The following is a 16,178-nucleotide window of genomic DNA, read 5'->3' as shown; positions in this document are numbered from 1 at the left end:
CCCTCAGTTTGATTGGTTGTGAAGACTGGCCACGGGTACAGTGGAGGATCTGTTGTACGGGAGCCGAGCCCATGTAGCAGGTTTTGCTTTAGTGGGGCCCTGGCTCCTACCTAGTCTGCCTTTAGGTGTGTCATTTGTGGAGGTGGTTGGATGGTGCTCTGATGTGTTCTGAAGCTGGCCACCAGTTGTGTTGTTTCTGGGGCCTCTTGGGAGGGGCTCTGGTGCAGGCCAAGATCAGCCACTGCCTGTACCTTGCCTAGGGCCACTTGCTAAGAGCTACAAAGTGATGTACAGATGGCGGCTGCTTGTGCTGGGGTGGTGGTGCCAGGAGAGGTTAGGCTTTGAACTGAGGCTGGTTGCCAGTAGTGCCAGACTTGGGGCCCTTAACAAAAGGTAGGGGGCATGCTAAGGCCAGAGGCTGATTGTTTGGGGTTTGTGAACCTTTGAGAGATTTTAGGAAATTCTGCAACCTGAGCCAAGAAAGGCTGTTTATATGGAACCACTAGAAGTGGCTTGGGTGGGCCAGATTGATGGAGACTCAGATGTGGCACCCACCAGCTGGCTCTGGGGGGAGGGGTGAGTGGCTCAGAAAAGAAACAATGGCCTCTGCCAGCACATCTCTTTGCCTGAAAGTTGCTACTCCAGTCCTTGCCCTGATGCCAGACAATTCAGTTCCTCCTTGTATGTCCCTGGTGCCTTTCAAGCTGCTGCCCCAGTGCTTTAACTGAGAACAAGTGAGTCTGAGAAAGTTTTCATGTGGGACTTTTAAGAAGGACTGTCTTGAACTCTGGAAGTCTCTGTCTCCCTTAGCCATAATTCCTGCTTGTTTTCACAGCCAGAAGTTATGGGGACTTCTCTTTCTGGTTCTGGGACCCTGGGCTGGAGTGCCTGGTGTGGGGCTGGGGCTCCTTTCTACTCAGGGGAGACACCCACAGCTGAGACATCCCTCCTGATTTTTATCTGCCACATGTGGGTGTGGGACCAGCCTGTTCTGCATCTCTGGCCCTACTAACAATCTCAACGTAGTTTCTTTTTTACATCCTAGTTATAGGACTTCTGCTTAGCTAGACTTTAGGTGGTTCTGAATGATGGTTGTTCTGCAGTTAATTGTAGTTTTGATGTGGTTGTGGGAGGAAGCCAGCGTAGCGTTTACCTACTCTTGGTTTTGAATGTAAGCCTATAATAATTGTTAATGACATCACTGGCCCTAGTTGTCCAAGCATGAAGCTTAGAAATAATTTCTTTCTGAATTCTCCTAAACCTTAACTATAAAAAAACACCTATTTTTTTATATTTGTGCAATAACCCCATGCCAAACACATGCACATGTATGTGCATACGCTGACACAAATAGACACATGAATGTTGTGTCTCATTTACGTTTCAGCACTGTCATCATCCAACCCTTCTGTGTGACTCAGACACAAGCCCGATATCTAATGGCTTCTATTCCCCCAGTCTGTGGTTCGTGCCACCATTAGATGACGCTCACAAAACCAGCTGTGTCCACATGGCTCCATGATCAAGGACTTTAGTGACTTCCTTTTGCTTAGTCATTGAAGAGTAAGCCCTATAGTCATATATTTAAGATCCATTGCCATCTGAACCTAATTCCTCTTTTAGCTTCATCTCTTATAATCATTTTTTTTTAAACACAGCTGACATTCTACCAAATATAATGGCTCTCAAGTTCAATCCAAATTTCTTTTCTATCTCTTTGCATTTTCTTCAGTCACTTACTCTAGTTAAATGTCCTAATCTTCTCCATTAACCTTGGAACCATACTGTGGTCTGAGACCTAGTTTAGGTGCCAGGACCTCCATGAGCATTTTCCAAATTCCGTTCATGTGAAAGAACAGCACTCCACTGGCAGCAGTCAATTAGTTCCTAATTGTTTTTGCCTTCATAATAGTTGCTTATCTCCTTTAATGGATTGTAACCTCTTTTTGGACAAGCACCAGTCTTACTCATTTTAAAATCCATCAATTAGCCTAATAGCTTGCACAAAAGCTTCATAAATATTTGTGGAGTAAATTAGTTGTTGGATGAGTGAACGAGGAATGTGTGAGTGAATGTAATGAAGGCTGGAATGTTGTAGCAGCAGCCGGTGTTTCTGAGTCCCAGATACCAGGCAGCATCGTCGTACAGGCAGCCCCTGCTTCTCATGTTCACGTGACACCACGTCACTTTTGAGAGAGGCCTACATTCTACTGGGTCCCTGCATCTACTGCCTCATTAGGCACATGGCTCATTTTTTCACCACATTTTTCTCTTTGTGGAAGAGGTGGCATCTGTAGCAAATAATGATGCATCACTGAAGTAACTGGAGCTGTGACAGTCCAGGGGCCATGCAGTCCTGGTGTGACAGACAGAGGGGAGGCTGCTGCCGGCATGGTGGCTCAGTAGCACCCCATTCTGTAGCCGGGCTTGGTGCCTGTCTGTCTCCTTTGCCCTTTGGCCAACCAGTCACAATGCTGTGGCAGTCAGATCAGTGAGAGAGAGAAAGTGGTCTGTGAGCTAGCTGTCTCGAGGGGAATACCGGTCAGAAGTGGTTAATAAAATGATCCAGCACTGCTACACCTTGGAAGCTGATGAACGTGTAGATGTGTTTTTATGTGCTTTCTGCTGCTGTGCATGAACCTCAGGCTTGCCCCTGGCAGAGCAATGCCCAAGAAGGACTCACTTTTCTGAGGGAGTGTGCTGTCTCCTCTTCCTGAGTGAAAACAGATCACTTTCTGGGGATGGGTCCTGTCTCCTCCTGTTCAACTGAGAACAGGAAACCTAGAACAACAGAAAGGTTATGAGAGAAAGCAAATGCTTGTCATAATTAAATGAAGCAAAGGACATTGAAATAGAAAACAAACGTAATTTACCATCATCACTTTGAATTGGTATGCCACAGAGATGCAAACAATTCTTTAGTCTTTCATCTGCAGAAAGACTGTGTACTGCTCTCTGTTAGCCCTTACCTCCCGGGCCTGGGGAATTTTCTAGCCTGTAAGTCATTCACAGGCTTCCTTCTCTCCAACTAGGGCTGTAATCTATCAGGAAGCATTCACTGACATTTGAAATTAGCCAGGCTCCCAATGTATGTCTCGATTTACTTGTGTTTTAGTCTCTTTTTACACTGAGAAGTAACTTAAACAATTTATGGTACAAAACTCATACATAGATTTAAAGGGTAAGCAATACAGTTTCATAGCTCAGACTCCCCTTTGTGTCAGACTTTTATTTCCTAACACCATAAACACGGGGGTGATCATATAGTAACATCATTTAAGGGCCCAGGTGGTCTGCTGTTGGCACAGCCAGGGGTTAATGACAATCTCACCAAATGTATCTACAAGGAGGGCCAAGATTTTTGCCAGAGTTGATTCTCTTATAAACAGATTTCCTAATAAACTTAGTTTTTCCTGAAGACAGAGAGCCCTGGGATGCTGATCTTATGCTAATTTTGACTTTGATTCCTCCTTGCTATCAATTTAATCATTGGCAGTGACTTGCCCTGAACTTCAGAGTCGAGGTTTCTAGAGATGGATTTACAAGGTCAACAGGGGGAGAGTGTAAAGCTTAGTTTCTAGCTCCTTTAAAATAATGCAAAGTTCGTAATTACTCCCTTATCCTAAGGGTACTGGGCCCCTAGTCTTTATGCTGCAGGGTCTGTTGTATAGTCTATGACTAGAGAAATTGGAATCCTTACTGTTTCTTTGGAAAACTCTCTCACTGAAAGGGAGTGACTACAGAAGCTGTCGGTGGCCACAATAACATTTGTTTGGGTGCCATTTCCTCCCAGTGGACAATGTGAGTTACAATGGGCTTCAAGTGTGAAAGATTTGGGTGTAGCTGTGTGTGTATGTAGTGAAGAATTTAACTATGTCCCAGGGGAGCTTAGGCCTTTGGCCTTGGTCCTGGTAGGTGACCTCTAAATCCTTGTGCCCTTACTCCTGATGAGTGAAGACTGCGATTGAGGGTAGGTACTACCCACATATGTAGTCTAATGATTTGATTTGGGGTAGGAGTGTTGTGTCACACAGAATCAGCTTCACATTTATATAGAGAGGCTGGATATTGGGAGCTGTCCTGCCTGGTTTCAGGAGCTATAACCCTGCTGACAGGTGAAAAGTCTCCATGGCTAGAGGACCCTGGGACCATAAGCCACTAAGGAGACAAAACTTATCCTCCCAGCAGGGATGCAGCATTGACCTCCTTTACTTCATCCTGCTTGGCCCCTGGAGGATGGCTGGATGGTCAATGATGGGTAACATTCCTCAAGGGAGGAACAACCTAAGACAGGCACAGTCATGAAGGGGCTATTGGGGAAGGCTGTAGGGGATTATGGAGGAGGGACAAAAGACCCTCACCCCTCAGCTTCATCACAGCCTGAGTCCTCATTCTATCTGTAAAAAGTCTCTGAATCTCTTGGCTTCCTTGCTTCCCCGACCTGATTCAGGCCTGAAACAATGCTAAGGGGGGTGGGTAGAGCCTTGTGCTGGAACCAGCAGTTCCTGGAGATGGGCCATCAGGCCTAAGAAAGAATACATGACATCCTGTGAAACCTGCTTTGCTAAGAATGTCCTCAATTTAAATGTTAGAGGTCCACACACAAAATAAGTTTGTTTTGCAAGGTTTTACAGCTGATTGGCATCACCCTGTCTACCAGACCCTGAGTCAAAAGGACCCCCGACCTCAGAAATGTTATCCATAAACCATACCTCCTTTCTGTGATATGCATCCCTATGCAAGATAAACTCAATAAAACCCCATTGAAAGAGAGGCTCAAGACCTTTCTCTTCTGAGAGACTGGTCAGTCTTTCCTCCCCAAGCAGATCATGTCTTGGTAGACTTATTCTCAACTGCAGTGGCTGGGAGGGCTCTGTGGGACAGAACTCCCCCGCAGCTGGAGCAACAGGGCAACCTACCACACTTAAGTGATGGAGCCCCAACAATGTCTCTGGACACAAAGGCTTGGGGGAGCACCCCTAGTTGTCATCACATGATGAAACCAGGAAAGTGATGCCCTCCTGTCTCCATAATGAGAGGACAGCTGGAAACTCCACCTTCAGACTTTCCCTGTGTCCCTCTTCCCTGGGCTGACAGTAGACTTCCTGATAGGAAAAACCTACCATCATGAGTATAGCTTTACAGAGCCGTGTGTCATTTACCAAAAGCTATGCCTACAGATCTGTAATTTCACTCTGAAGTAACTGTTGGTTTGGGCTGGGGTAGGTACTGTTGAAGCATTTCTAGTCCTATCTCAGCAAGAGTGTCATACACTCCTAGCTGGCATAGCTCAGTGGATTGAGCGTGGGCTGTGAACCAAAGTGCCACAGATTTGATTCCCAGCCAGGGTACATGCCTGGGTTGCAGGCCATGACCCCTAGCAACCACACATTGATGTTTCTCTCTTTTTCTCTCTCTCCCTTCCTTCTCTAAAAATAAATAAATAAAATCTTTAAAAAAAAAAGATTGGGGAAAAGAAAGGGAGGCCCACAACAATAGCTGTAGGAATTATAGGGTCCAGAAAGGAATTTTCGATTAAAAAAAAAAAGAGTGTTATACACTGCACATAAAAATAATGGCTTACTATTTCTTGAGCTCCACATCTTCCCCAGTCTCATACTTTTATTTCTTTTTGATGCGTAGCAAGGAAGGGAGTTGAAAGGACCTAAGGACAGTCTATCTACCTCTGTGCCAGTCCCCAGGGGAAGGCCTTCCCCAGTCACTAGTGATGTCCTTGGCTGTACAAGAGAGGTGGGTGTTGGTGCACCAGACACCTGCTGAGACTCGGCCCTGAGGCGTACATTTGGAAAAAAATTGGGATGATTGCTCAACAGAACTTCAGTGGCAAAAGCACCCGTGAGTTTTATTGTGTAGGAGAAATTGCAAAGTCAACAGTTTTTCCTTGGTATCATCCAGCATTCTGTCTGTATTCTTCCTGCTGCTTCCTGTTACCCAGTTCAAGGGTCGACATGGGTAGGTGGGACCCTGCATGCCAGACCTGTCGCTGTAGCATCACTTCAAGTCACGCACATGATCACATGCAAAGCATGTTATAGCTTATCCGCTACTTTAAACCTCGTCTTTGTTGGGTAACAGATGCTGTGCCTTTCCCTCCTGGCAGCGTGCACTTGGTGAGGAATAATGCCTTCAGCTGAAGAAGTAAGTGTCGAGCTTCCACATTCTGTAATTTCAGGCTGATGGGAAGAGAATACTTTGGGTGTTTGTTTCGTTTGTCAGATATTCTTGGTTCTTCTCCTTCCAGGCACACAGTAGGTATGTTTTTGTTATACCTATTGGGGTTGGGGGGGCATATCATGGGTTCTGGCAGCTGCTTCACCTGCGTGGGTTTCTGAGGGGCTCTGAGGGGCTCTGAGGGCTTTGCACTGGCAGCACACTGGAGGTGAGGGCCCAGAAATAAAACTTTGTTGTTTTAAGCCACCAAGATCTTTGGTTTGTTTGCTCAGCACAGTCTAGCCTACCCTGACCACCTGTGTGTGAGTACGTGATGTGGCAGAGGGGACGGGTGTGCCTAACCTCTCAGGAGTCAGTTTGCTCACCTACCAAGTTCAACCCACAACAAACACTCAGTAAATGTTAGTCCTTCAAATGGCACAATTTGGTAGTACATCAACTCTTTGTGGATAAGCTATCACAGAGAGTTTATACTGTGCGTCCAATCATGCAGTTAATATAAAGTCATCATTTTTCACTATCAGATAATGGCTAAATAATCTTTTTGGATAGGTTGACTCCAAGTCATCATCTTTGCTGTTGTCACTGAGAAGCAGAATGATTAATTCAGACTCAGAAGCTTTAAACCAGGTGCCCAAAAGCAGCTCCCCCAAAGAATAGCTTTGCGATGCTGGGAAAGTTACTTAAACTCTCTGACAATTAGATTCCTCATTTTAAAAATTTGGCTGACTCACAATTTGGCAGATTAACGATGTATTTTGAGGAATACGATATATGTGTCATAGGTAGCTTAGCTATCAATCTATCTATCTATGCACCTGTGTAACGGGTATTTACCTGTGAGATCTTCTCTTTCTCCTGAAAAGAAGAGCTCCCATATTCCCCTTGTGGAAGCACTGCTCTCCCTGTCCAGCTGATGCTCCCAGCAGACCCACTGATCCCAGATGCCCTTCCCAGCTCCACCTGAGAAGAAGCCGTGTTTGCCTGGAATTTTCATATTAGGGCTGGTGGCAGAAGAGAGTGTCTGCATTTTGGTGACAGAGTTACAAAGGTGGGCCAGTAGCAGCCAGCAGCTGAGACCCCAACGTCACAGGGAAGGTCCACCAGAGAAGGAAGCCTTCCTATCCTGCAAGGCCAAGATGGGGTGGCCTGCTGGTGTGTGTGTTTTGGGCCCCAGCTGCCCCTGGGCTCCTGGTTCTCTGCCCTGACTGCAGGGTGCTTGTGTGAGTCCAAACAGTCCCTGTGGGCCTTAGCTAATTTGCTGTGGTTTTATTTTTGTTTGGCTAGTTGTTTTCATTTTTTGCATGACTATTTTTAACCAAATGAACCCTAATGCTCCTCGGCTCCTAATGCAGAGTGGTTGCTCAATGAATTTTAGTTTCCTCCTCTGTTTTCTTTCTTTGAGCTACTTCATAATTGTACATAAAATAGCATCAAGCTCAAACTGGGCATTATTTTTCTCTTTTGATTGTGTTGGCCTTTGCACTGATGGTTCAGAAACTGGTGTTAAACTTCCGGTGCATGAGCACAGTGAGGGTGGGCTAACACGTGGACAGGGTGCTACGTAGTTCATGGAAGAAGGTCCTTGATGAGGCAGGAAGATTGCTAGTTTTATTAACCTTGACCCTGGAGAGCTGCTGTTTCAAAGCTCAGAAGGAGGACCTGCACCGCAGCCCTCAGGCATGGTGGCCGCGCGCACTTGCGATGCTCTCTGAGGAGAAGCGCTTGGGAGCCCGAGGTGCCAGCTGCCTTTGACACTGCTTTTCCTGGAATGTTTTTCTTCAAAGGATGACTGAGGATAGACTTTAGGTGCTCAGATTTGGCTTGTTACCTCAAGGAGAACAACTGATAAAATTCAAGTTTTTCAGCAAGAACTGGAATTTTGGAAGACTTGCGTCTGCTACTGTGGCTCTGATAGTCTCAGTCCTCAGGACTTTTCTGAGGAGATTCATAGTGACACTAACAAGTGCGCTGTTGGCGTTGCAGGAGCTGGTGAGTCCACCTTGCAGATCTGCATGGGACAGGGACCGCATTTCTAAGGGCCCATGTTGGACGGCGTGGGTAAAAGCTCTGTTCACAGAGCCAGACAGATCATGGGTTTTAATGTGAGTAGGAAACTTGATTGGCATGATTTCATGATTTCTCATTGCACCAAGCCTTTAACAAACTGCCACTTGTCAAATGTTTATGTAGTGTTAAAAAAGAATATCCACAATTATTTGTAAACCTGATTTAAAAGCTTATCCTCTTTCCTGCTACCCACTTCAAGCAAAACAACATAGTGCAGCTGAGCAAATACAGGAGCAAGTACGAGGATCCAGCTGTGCCCCATTTACCCGAAAAATAAAAGGAATTTTAAAAAATAATGTATTTCTTACTATTTTTTGTTTAGAAATATATTTATTTCATAGGATGTATTTCATAGGGTATATTTATGTTAGTATGCTACATATGTTTTTAAGTGAGTTAATACATAAATATTTAATAAATATCTCAGTTTAGATATCAACTATGTTAATACTGATAAATACACCCTATGTAGAGGATATTCCTAATAATATTTAAAAGTGTAAAAGTGTTCTGAGGCCGAAAAATTTGGGAGCCACTGACCTGAAATGTCTCTTTTTTCTCTTTTTATTCATGTGATGCATGTCCAATGCTTAAAAATGCTTTTTTTTTTTTTATAGCTGAATACATTTGTTTCTGCCTGGAATAAACTTTCTTTACTTTTGTAGCTTAATGAATTCATTTCACCTTTAAAGATTTGACAAAAACCTTGTTTTTTTTCCTCCCAGATTCTCTCCTATTTTCTTTCATAATTACTCACAAAAATTTCTGTCACACAACTTCTTGTATGCAATGTGTCTTGCTCAGCTGTTGCCTTGCTGGCCCTGGAGGCCCGGAGGGGCCCACACTCCTCTCAGTCACCCACGCCCGGGCACCTAGAGGAAGGTCTGGGCCACCATAAGGAATCCATACAGACTTTCTTCTTGAAGGACTGAATCTTAGGCTCAAGAAATCCAAGCTCTTTTCTTTCCCTGCCACAGAGGCCTGCTAATGACTGTGATATTGGCAAAGTCATGTCTTCCTACCAGCAAGCTAGATGCAAGGAATGGTGGCTCACGGCCAGGCTTCCAAGAGAAACTAATCCCAGAAGGGGAAATACCGTATGTGGCTCCAAGGAATCTGGACATCTTGAAAGATTTCCAGCATTTCTTCAGTTCCTGTTACAAGTAACATCCGCGTTCTGGTGGCAGCCTTCACCCACAAAATCACTGGCAAACGGGGGTTATCCCGAAAGACCCAGGCCAGTCAGAGAAAAGGAGACTGCCAACTGGCACTATCTGCTGGCAGCAGCGCAGACGCATGGCACAGGGCTTTTCCAGAACTTTTCTAATTGGCCAAAAGTGGGAATGTTCTCAAGATTAATAAGGGTGTCAAATCACGTCCAGCTGGCCTCCCTGGGCTCTCGCCGAGTGCTTAATCACCCAGCATGTGAGCCTCCAAGCGGCGCGGAGCAGCAACCTGGAGACTGCGCTTCCAGGAAGACGGATTCTCCCCTGGGGTGCATGCTTCCTGTTACCTGGGGTTGCTGACCTCCGCATGGGCTGCCAAGAAGAGGGAGGGGCGGCCCTTTGTGGCTGGAGGGCGTGTCCCAAAGAAGCAAACATCACTTCCTGCCACAGGCGGGTCTGACGCCTCCCATGCTGTCCCCATCTGCTTCAGACATTCAGACTGGACAGTTTTCAAATGACAGCAGATGTCCCAGCTAGAAACAAAATTAATCAGCGGAAGAATATGTCATTACCTAGCTAATTTTATAGATCCAGCCGCCAGAGGATGTATTGCTCTTGGTCACGGTCCTGACTCCTAATCTGAAATCAGCTCTGTGGTGAAATGGATGGTGCTGGCTGGGCTCCCGAGGCCTCATTACTTGAGCTGTCCTTACATGTAAGTATCCAGATGAGGCAGTGGCATCAGGGTTTTGTTCTTTAAATAAGTTCAAGAGAAGATTCTTCAGATTCACAAAAGTCCTGTACCATGACACAGGAGTGTGGTGAAGAGTCAAGGTGAAGGACTGCCACTCTCCATGGTTAGCGCCACTCATGCCCGCCAATCAACTGCAGGAACCGCCCACTTTCTATTTATTCGTGTCCACCCACCAGCAGTCAGTTTGTGTTCTGGGTAAAATGAAAGGGACTATCAGTGGCACTGCCAATTTATCTCCCCCCCCCCAGCTTTTTCTTTTGCGTTATGTGGAAAAATTCAGGTCAACTGCCTACTTGAGAGAATGTAGGTCAAGGCCACTGGAGATGGGGCAGGTGCCTCCAGATGCTGTTTCCTACTCCTGGTAGCTGGAGCCCTGTGATCGCTGGGAGAATTGAAAATAGCTATTGTTTTGCCATCCGCTGATGTCTGGGACCCAGTGGGGACCATCCACATACTTTCCATCAGGATAACGGGGCTGGGTGAGACGGGAGTGAGATGAGCCCACGGAAGGAACTCTTCGCATCACTTGGTGGATACACAACGAATGGTTCCCAGTTGCACATTCTATCGAGCACATGTTCCTCCGGGTTTGATAATTCAGTTACGATGTGATAGTAGACCTGAGCTTTACTCCAGGGCACGTGTAAACAAGGACTGTTCAAAGTGGAGAAGGTGTTCCCTCGGATATGCGGGTGAGGGCCTGCCCTCGGGAAGGAGGTGAGGCATGATGAGCAGCGGGTCCAGAATGAGGAGGCTTTGTCCTAAACAGGTACATCATATATAACCACTTATGGGAGGCAGATGCACCCCCCGGGAAGAGAGAAGTTTGCACCCCAACCCCTGGAGTCTGTGAATATGTTTCCCTATGTGGTAAAAGGGACTTAGCAAATATAAGTTATAGAACTTAAGACAGGGAGACTTTCCTGGATCATCCAATGGGCGTAGGTAATCACAGGAGCCACTTTCTCCATCTCTGGGACAGAAGAGAGGTGGTGGGGGGAGGTCAGAGCCATCCACGGTGGGAAAAGGACTCAGCTGCTGTGGCTGTCGTGAAGGCAGAGAAGTCAATATGACAAAGAGTGCAGGTGACCACAAGGAGCTGGGATGCCAAAATCCCAACCTACTCCTTTGTATGGAGGTGGAAATACATTAGAAGACATATATACGTGAACTACCAGGAAGGATGAAAATACTCAGCATCTATAGGGGAGATGAGGCCCAGCCAGGGCCAGGATGTGAGGCTGGAGCCCAGCTACACTGTATCAGCCTTTTGCAGCTGGAGAGGAAATAACGTAGATTTTCAAAGAGCCAATTAGAAAAGACTTTCTAAAAGTCTTTGTATGTTTTGTAATAACTTCCTTTTTCTTCCTTCTTTTCAATTATGTGTTCCTTTGAAAAATACTGTTCGTTTGCTTCACATTTGATAAAGGGAACAAGAAAAGGGAAATTTTACTCTGGCTTGTGTATAAATTTTTCAAGAGACAGCATTGTGCCCCTGTAGGGCTCAGCATGTGAGCATCAGTCCACAAGGCCCACAGCCAGCGGCCGTTTGGGAAAGTAGGCCTGAACCACAAGAGTTTAGCGGCTCCTTCCACATGTGCATGTGCAACACAAGGAAGACACCCAAGGGTGATGAGAAAGTTAGTGTAAGGATTTATCCTCCTCTTTAAATGACTAGAAAACCAAACAAAGCACGTTTTCATGCACTGGACACTAGGACACAGGGCTGTAATCCCCGCAGCAGTGAATTGTGGGAGGTTCATGCCGGAAGTGTCCTAACGCGAAGCCAGGGAAGAGGATGTGACCACAGCCTGGCGGTTTCCTTAATTCAGGAAGCAGTGATCACAGTTAAGGGGATGGAGGTGTTAGTGTTTGTGGGGCACATTGCAGAGGGGAGGAGCTGCAAAGGAGAGTCCAGCCAGCTACAGATCCGTGGCAGAGGAGGAAGCACCAGGACGAACAGCAGGAGGATCTGTGGAGCTCACACTGGGGTGGGGGTAAGTTTTGTTCTTACCAGCCCCAAGGGCAGAGCATAATGCATGGGGCAAGGCAGAGGCTGGAAGGGCAAAGCCGTGGAAAGGCTGGGCCAAAACAGTCCTGGACCTCATGTTGCTAAGTTTCACTGGGAACTTGCAGTTTTTCTCGTAATGAATGCAGTTCTGCTGTTGGTAATCCACATATGTTAAATCCACTTTACACTTTATTCAATGTGCATTTATTGAATAATAATAGCCAAGTCCCGTGTTAAATCCATGATTTCTGCCCAAATAGACTTTTTCTCTAAGAAAGGATAAAATGCAAATCATGTAATCATGCAGACAAAAATAAAATTGCAATGTGACATGTACTATTTTGAGAGTCATGTGGAGGAGCTACTTAAGCTTATATTGAGTGGTTTGAGCTGGTTTGGAGGTTAAAGGCTTTCCAGAGGAAGAGATACTTGAATTGAGAAGGAAAGGGTGAGTAGGTGTTAACTAATTTATGAAAGGTGAGCTGAACCTTGCAAACAGAGGGGTGGCCTAGGCAGCGAACTTGGGGGCAAGCCAAGAAAGCAGAAACAGAGAAAGAAATATGTGTGGTTGAACAAGAGAGAACAGAGTTGCACAGGTTCGGGTAAGGCTGGTGAAGAGGTGGATGTTAGACCAGGTAGATCGCGTAGGGAAAGTTCAGGCATTTTTATTTACATTGCCCTGTGTAAACCCACCGGCTGATTTTAAGAGAGATGTGCCATCATCAGATTTGTGCTTGAAAAAGATGGATGTGGTATACAGTGTGGAGGGAGGCGAGCTGGTTAGAAGAAGCTACTTATTTACTTGGAGCTAGAGAAGACAGAAGCTCAGAGCAGATGGCAAGCAAACGGGGAGAACTGGATGAAGGTTAGAGGCACATTGGAGGTAAAGCAGTAAGGATTGATGGGGTTTTTTAAGTTGACATGAGATTTTGACTAAACACAAGATGCTTTCTCACAGACTCAGTTAACTCAGGAAGAAGTGCGTAGTTAGAGTAAGAGGTGATGATGCACTTGGTTTGGGACGTGTTGAAATTGAGGTGCTTATGTTATGAGTTTGTAGTCATTTTACTGTTCGTATTTTTTATCTTCTTTTTCTTAGATAAGTCCCTTTAACAATCCATATAATCAGGGCTTGCTGCTGATGAGCTCCTTTAACTGGACCTTATCTGAGAAGCACTATATCTGCCCTTCCATTCTAAATGATAACTTTGCTGGATAGAGTCATCTTGGACGTAGGTCCTTGCCTTTCATGGCTTCAAATACTTCTTTCCAGCCCCTTCTTGCCTGTAAGGTCTCTTTTGAGAAATCAGCTGATAGCCTTATGGAAATTCCCTTGTAGGTAACTCTCCCCTTTTCTCTTGCTGCATTTAAGATTCCTTTTCAATCTTTGATCTTGGGTAACTTAATGATGATGTGCCTTGGTGTGTGTTCCTCCTTGTAAGCAAACAACTAGAACAGGAACAGAACCAGAGAAATGGAAATCACAGGGAAGGTTTTCAGTGGGGAAGAGGAGGGAAACAATGGGGTGTGGAAGGCACAGAGAATAAGAAGCATAATTGGTAGGCATAAAATAGACAGAGAGAGATTAAGTGGGTATAGGAAACAGAGAAGCTGAAAAACTTACATGTACAACCCATGGACATGAACTAAGGGGCGGGGTGGCTGGAGGGCTAGGGGGTGCAGGGAGGAGAGGGGATAAAGGGGAGAAAAAAATTGGGAAAACTGTAATAGCATAATCAATAAAATATACTTAAAATAAATAAAATGCGGTTACTGTTCAAAAAAGAAAGAAACCGAGGTGCTTATGTGACTTCAAACAGGGGCTGTCAAATACGTGCCTGATGCTCAACAGAGAGTCTGGGCCGGGAGTGAAAACCCATGGGAGTCGTCTGTGCAGAAGTGACCGCTGCAGCTACGGGTGCAGACCAGGGCGTCTGGGGAAACGGAGATGAAAGGAGACATAGACTCTGCCTTTCACACGGAAAGGCCAGCTTGGGATGTGTGAGCCAATAAGACAGAAGAAATAAACACAAATGTCGGAAGAAAACAAGACGGTCATGTTTCGAGAAGACAAAGAGAGCATTTCAGCATTCAAATAATGATGAACGGAGTTGAATGGTGACAAAAGTTCAAGCCTGATGATAATAGCTAACATTGTTGAGTGCTTCCTGTGTGTCAAGCATTGCTTTAAGGATGTCATTTTCATCGACTCTTGTAATCCTTGCCAGGCCTGCACAGCCAGTAGCCTGAATACAGAGTCTTCATCTCATCATCACACTGAAGTATTGTCTGTTGGCCTGTGTCATTCGCTGGTGACCTTGCTAGGGCCGCTTCAGTGGGGCGATGGATTTTAAGCCAATTTAGGTGGGTTAAGAAGCGAGTAGGAAGTGAGGAAAATAGACAAGTAACACAGATGAGCCTGGTGAGGGCTGTGGGAGGCTGTGGGAGGCGAGTCCCTGTGGGGACAGGAGGCACTCACTGCCTGTCTTTCACCTGCGTTGCTAACCCTGTTTGGCCCGTGGGTCCTGACCAAAGTGCTGAATTCATGTGCCTACTGTCTCCTCCCTATGAAATTTACGCTAAAAAACTAGGAGGGAAAAAAGGGACAAATCAGTGACCTCTAGGGTGTGTGGGGGGTCAGTGGTGAAAGAGTCCCAGGCCTTCAGGAGACAGAAAGCCAGCAGAGGGCACAAGGACTGAAGTTCTGTTGGGGAGGAGCTGAGGAAATGCCCTGGACCAGCGGGCGGTAACAGCGTTATGGCGGCTGCTTTCTGACTTTCTCCCTCCCCAGACCTGAGCACGCCCACTTGGCCTCGCTGTTGGACCTGCTGTCGGACCCAGAGCATGGACATCGTTTGAGAGAGTGTTAGAAACACAGGACCACAGGCCCCACGCAGGCATCCTGAGGTAGAATCTGCTTTTCGCTGTGGTGCCCTCAGGCAGGGGGAATCAGAGCTGGTTCGTGGCCGGCTGCCATTCTCTGCGAGGCTGGGCTCATCGGTACCCCGGCCCATGCCCACCCCTGTTCCCTGCACACCAGGCAAGGTCCCACCTCCCATGCAAATGCCCGAGAGAGCAGCTAGGTTCTGTCCTATTTCATTGTTTAGAATTTACTTATCTCTTTTCCAAGGTTTAAGGTATTTTTTTTAATCACTTTAAATTGCTGGTCCCTTTGCTGCAGAGACTCAGATTATAAAAAAGCAGAGTAAATTATCCCTCGGCCCTAAGTACACTTCTGCTTGATAAAGTGAGCTCATGAAGACTTTGGACGAGCACAGCCATTAACAGGGACGCCTGCAGGATCGCAGATTTGAACGGAGGCAGAAACATTAGAGCAGATGGACCATGCGTTTAAAGTAACAGAAAAGATTTATGTGTCAAACGGTGAAGAACAGACATATTATTTCAAGGACACACAAAACATTAGGTATGGATATTAGATGTAGGCCAAATTGATTAGGTATTAGGACATTAAAAACCCTTAATACATTAAAAATTTGATTTCTTGTAAGATGAGATTTTTGACCAAAAAAGAAATTTAGAATTAAATAATAAAAAAGTTAAAAAATTCCTGAAAGTTTGGAAACAAACAAAAAACTCTTCTGACTAATACACAGGTTTAAGAATAAATTAAATTTAAATAATATGTAGAATTGAATGATTATGAAAGAAGTATATATCAATATTGAAGAGGGTTTTTAAATTATATAGAGATAAGAAGTTGTAGCTTTAAATAATTTATAAAACAAAGAAGACAGCTTCAAAATTAATAAATTGTGTCTATATTTAAGTCTATGCAGGAAACCCCAAGGAATACAAAGATAAGTTACTTAATAAGAATTTGCAATATTGGCTAGAGATACGATTAATGTAGAAATTACAATGCATTTTTATATGTCAGCTGTAGAAAATAGAAAGTGTAATTTAAGGGAGTATACCATTTATGAAACTATCAAATAACATAAAATAATCAGGAACACATTTC

General features: G+C 45.3%; 1 long non-coding RNA gene across 1 annotated transcript; it reads right to left on the bottom strand.

The window, feature by feature from the left end:
- Window positions 1-4,607: 4,607 nt before the first annotated feature.
- Window positions 4,608-8,971, bottom strand: LOC118498305. Its single transcript, XR_004900824.1, has 3 exons — window positions 8,962-8,971; window positions 8,452-8,454; window positions 4,608-4,775 (listed from the first exon to the last, which is right to left on the bottom strand). It is a non-coding gene; the product is annotated as an uncharacterized LOC118498305 (long non-coding RNA).
- Between the last annotated feature and the right edge of the window lie 7,207 nt (window positions 8,972-16,178).

Source organism: Phyllostomus discolor, chromosome 15 (genome assembly GCF_004126475.2).
Source record: "Phyllostomus discolor isolate MPI-MPIP mPhyDis1 chromosome 15, mPhyDis1.pri.v3, whole genome shotgun sequence".
In the NCBI taxonomy this organism is placed as follows: Eukaryota; Metazoa; Chordata; class Mammalia; order Chiroptera; family Phyllostomidae; genus Phyllostomus; species Phyllostomus discolor.
Note: the sequence above shows the minus strand (reverse complement) of the source record. Positions and strands in the feature narration are given on the sequence as shown.